Source organism: Pan paniscus, chromosome X (assembly GCF_029289425.2).
Source record: "Pan paniscus chromosome X, NHGRI_mPanPan1-v2.0_pri, whole genome shotgun sequence".
NCBI classification, from domain to species: domain Eukaryota; kingdom Metazoa; phylum Chordata; class Mammalia; order Primates; family Hominidae; genus Pan; species Pan paniscus.
The window spans coordinates 145,941,849-145,946,957 of record NC_073272.2 but is presented as its reverse complement, the minus strand read 5'-3'; positions in this window follow the sequence as shown (position 1 = coordinate 145,946,957).

The window sequence follows — 5,109 nt, the reverse complement described above, 5'->3', positions numbered from 1 at the left end:
TTGCATGGCAAAAGGGACTTTGCATATGTAATAAAGATAACTATCTCAAAATGAAGAGTTTATCACTATTATTTAGGTAGGCCCAACATAATTACAAGAATACTTAAAAGAAGAAAACAGTGCGGTCAGACTCAAAGAAGGAGATTTAACAACATAAATAGAAATCAGAATGATAAATCCACAAGTCAATGAATGGGGGCAGCTTCTAGAAGCTGGAAAAGGCAAGGAAGTGCATTTATCCTAGCATTTCCAGAGGAATGCAGTCTGGTGTTCGTGTTGTTTAAGTAACTAATTTTATGGTAAATTGTTTCATAAGCAATAGAGAACTAATACACCTACACTTGTATTTCATTAAAAATTTTATAACTGGCCTATCAATTTATGCAAATAAATGACAGCTTGGATTTTGGCAGGAAAAGCATTTAATCTGTAGAACAACTTTTAAAATATTGCCATCTTAACAATATTATGTCTTCCAATCCATGAGCATGAGGTGTTTTTTTCCTTTTAATTTGGTCTTTGAATTATTTTACTGATGCTTTGTGGTTTTCTGTATACAGGCCTTGCATTTATTTAGATATATTTATTCACAAGTATTCTATTCTTTTTGATGATATTGTAAATAGATTTTTGTGTTTGGGTCATTTTAAGATTAATTCTAAGTGCATTATTTTTATTATGTTTTCATGTTTATTATTTCTAACAGGATTTCAATAAATTACCTAGGATTTTCTATATTCAAGATTATGTCATCTTCAAGTGTACTTTTATTTCTTTTGTTACTGTCTGAATGCCTTTATTGCCTTTTCTTATGCAGTTGCACTGGCTAGAACCTCCAGTACAATGTTGATTAGGAATTTTAAGAGCAGACATCTTTGTCTTCTTCCTGATCTTAGAGGGAAATCGTGTAGTCTCACTGTTAATTCTGATATTAGCTGCAGGTATTTTGTAGATGGTTTCTAGCACCTTGAGGAGGTTACCTTCTATTCCTCAGTTCTTAAGTGTTGAATTTGTCAAACGCTTTTCTTGCGTCAAGAAGGTCTTTTATTTTTTGTTCGTCCTATGGTGTAATACATTGATTGATTTTTGGATATCAAACCAAACTTGAGGTGCAGGATAAATTCCATTTGGTCTTTGGGTATAATTTATTTTTTCATATTTTGCTTGATTCAGGTAGCTGGTATTTTCTTTAGGAATCATGAGCCAATATTCATAAGAAATATCTGTATTCTTTTGTTTTTTTCTCATGATGTCTTTGTCTGGTTTTGCTATCAGGGTACTACTAGCCTCATAGAAGGTGGCAAGCCTTCTCTCCTTATATAATTTTTGAAAGAGTTTGTGAAGGATTTGTATTGATTTTTGTTTAGATTTTATAGAATTTATCAGGGAAGCTATCTGGTCCTGTGCTTTCATCTGTGGGAAGTATTCAAATTGCCAATTCAGGTCTACAATGATTATCTATTTCTCCCTATGTTGGCTTTGTATCTATTTAGGAATTTGTCCATACTGTTTAGGTTAGATAATCTGTTGTCACATAATTGTTTATACTATTCCCTTATACTATTTTTTCTTCTATAAACTAGTAGTGATGTCTCTTTTATTTCTGATTTTATTAAATTCAGTCAACTCTCTTTCTTTTTTTTTTCTGGAAAGTCTAGCTAAAGGATTCTAAATTTTGTTGATCTTTACCAAGAGGCAACTGTTGGATTTATGTATTGCTTCTACTTCCTATTTTATTTATTTCTGCTCTAATTTGTATTATTTCCTTCTGTTTGCTTTCTATTTATTTTGCTCTTCTTTTACTAGTTTCTGAATTTGTCAGTTAGGTTATTGATTTGTGGTATTTCTTAGTTTTAATATGGATGTTCTTTATAATGGTCAATTTTATGTTACGTTAATTACATCTAAGTGAAAAAATGTTAAGTTATTGAGCAGGTTTATGAGATGAAGTGATGTTATCAGCACAGTGGAAGAAGTGGAAAAACTCTCCAATATTACAGGACGGCTTATGGAAGAACACAGTAGTGAAAGTATTATGCCCTCCTTTACAAAAGGGCAAAGCTTTTTAGAACAGGTAATTATAAGCATAGTGTCTAGCATAGTTCCTTACATATACTTAGGTTCTCAGTAAAAACAGAAAGAAAGACAAGAAAAATAAAACAAGAAAAGAAGGAAGGAAGGAGGGAGGGAAGGAAGGAAACATGGAAAAGGAAGGAGAAAAGAAATAAAGATGGTCTGGTAAAAGGCACAGTTGAAAGGGCACTTTACCTTCTGAAGATAAAGAAAAAATATGAGGTTTGATGTGCATAGAGGGACTAGTTCTGGTGGGGTGATGGTGTAGGAATGGAGAGAACTCAAATATATAACACTTTAATGATCTGACCCAAATTTTTCTTTTCTGAGTTAGAGTATTTATTCAAGCATGATCAGGGTTGAGATTAGCCAAGGAGACTTGATAAAAGTCATAGTTATTAATATTGAGGTGGTTGGAAGAGGTAGGTAAATAAAAACATGTAAATGAATTGAAGTATTTCACTGAAGACTCAGCTGAAATTGGAAACTGTTCTTTATTATCGATGCCTAACAAATCAGTAAAATATAGTAGCATAAAAAAGCAACCCTATTATTATTCTTACAGATTCTGTGGGTTAGGAATCAACTGGGCACTTCCTGCTTGCGATCTCACGTATACTTGCAGTCTGATATCAGCCAGGGCCAAAGACAACTGAAGATTTTACTGAGTTGAATGTCTAGTATGGCTCATTCACTTGTCTAGTAATTGATGCTGGTTATTGACTGGGAGCTCAATTCAGGCTGTTGACTGGAGCATCTAATGTGTCCTCTCCAACATGGTGCACTCATGGTGATCAGACTTCTGACATAAAAGCTGGCTTCTATCAGAATGAGCATTACCAGAGAAACAGCTATATGTTAGTAAACAAAATAAAATGTAAAAAATAAGATAAAAGCCGAGAGGCTCCAGAATCCTGGGAGAAAATATAATGACCAAGAATTAGGAGATCTCCTTGAAGTCAAATAATAATAATAATGTGAGTAAAATTACAAGCCAGTATAACATTAGACATTAAGATTTCAAAGCTGGAGAAGATCTGAGTCGTGATTAAGTCTATAACGTAACCACACGAGAGAGATTGATACAAGGTAAGACTGGAGATAAGGATGACTGTAGATGCTGAAGTCAAAGAACTGAACATTCATGTTACAACTCTAGTCACCCAAATGAATGCAATAGTTAATAGGAATGATGGTGGGAAATAAAGTAGAGAGGGAAAGTATGACACAGATACTAAAATCGTCAATGAATATGAAAGACTTGGGGACCCGGAGCAATCTTCATGGTTACTTAAACATAGATTCATGGCATCGAGGCTCTGTTGGGTGTAAGAGGATACTTAGTGACACTCTTCAAATTTAAGTGCACATTATGTGGAAGAAGAAAAAGTCTCAATTTCAGTAAACTGTTGGGGGATCATGTATTACAAAAAAAGTCAGGTTTCTGTTAATGCCAGAAGTGAGAAAGGAGCAGTTTTGAGAATAGATAAGAGAAGTAGTGCTTTGCTTCCAAGATTGTTTTATAGAAATTGATACAAAATTTAGAAGGGAGGAAAGAAACATGACATTTATTTGGTAGAAAATATCTTAAAACTGTGTAAGAATGAGAATACGAAAGAAGACAAATGGCAAGATGGGTTTCTATTTGGGGAGGTGACAAAAGTAGAAAAGAACATGAGGCAGCAAAAACTAATGTGCTGCTGATCTTCATCATGTTACAATTTTGTACATGGTACATTTGAATGTGCCAGTTATTAATATTATGAAAGTTTGAATAATAATTTACTACATACTCAATATACAGTTGACTCTTGAATAATACAGGGGTTGGGGTGCTGAGTCCCCATACAGTCAAAACTCCACTATTACTTTTGATTTTCCCAATATTTAACTAAGCCTATTATTCATCAGAGCCTGACATTTTCCCTGACTCCTTCACAGGCGGGAACTGGAGTGCATGGATACCAGCAGGAGTGAACTCCACTCAGTTGTACCTGCTGTGCTCAATCCCTCATGAGAGGGAGTGCGCAGGTGAGCAGGTGCAGGAGCTGGGGTGAGTGCTTTTGGGTGCTGGAAGCAATGAACTTCGTACTGGCCCTGCGGCAGCATCTAGGGGGATGTCCACAACCCCTGAAGCCCCAGAAGGAGTGTTACAGTCAGTGCTTTTTTAGCTTTGCCATCCACGGATAGCTTAAGTGTTAACAGCTCAGTGGATGGTCAGTGTGACAGCCTTTTGCACCTTTTGCACCATGCCTGAGTTCTTGTCCAGTGTTCAGGAGGAATGAGGTCACATGAACAAATTTGAAGGATGGTAAATGCTGGGGATTTTATTGCTGATGAAAGTGACTCTCAGCAAGAAGAGGAGCTGAAAAGGTGATGGAGGGAGAAGGTAATCTTCCCCTAGAGTCTGGCCATCCCCAGCTGGACTCCTCTCTGAAGCTACGCCATCAAACTGTCCCTCTGAAGTCAAGCTGCTTCTCTCTGACCATAGTCTCTGATGTCCAGGTGTTTCTCCTCTTCTCCTCTCTCTGGTGACAGAGCCTGGGGTTTTTAATGGGCACAGGATGAGGGGTGGGGTGGGCCATGGGTGGTTTTGGAAAAGGCGACATTCAAGTGGGAAAATGAGGATATGTGTTCTCACTTTGGGCCACAGTTCCAGGCTTGAGGGTAGGGCCCTCAACAGGGACCTGCCCTCTTCTGCCCAGAATTCCTCTGCCTCCTGTCCCTATAATTACTGATAAACAGTTGCTTAACACATATTTTGTATGTTGTATGTATTATATACTGTATTCTTAGAATTAAGTGAGCTAGAGAAAAGAAAATGTTAAGACTATCATAAGGAAAGAAAATATATTTACTATTCATTAAGTAGGAGTAGATCATCATAAAGGTGTTCATTCTTCTTGTCTTCATTTTAAGCAGGATAAGGAGGAGAAGGAAGAGGAGGAGTTGGTCTTACTGTCTCAGGGATGGCAAAGGTGGAAGACACACCTTGTATAAGTGGACCCACGCAGTTCAAACCCATGTTTTCCAGGG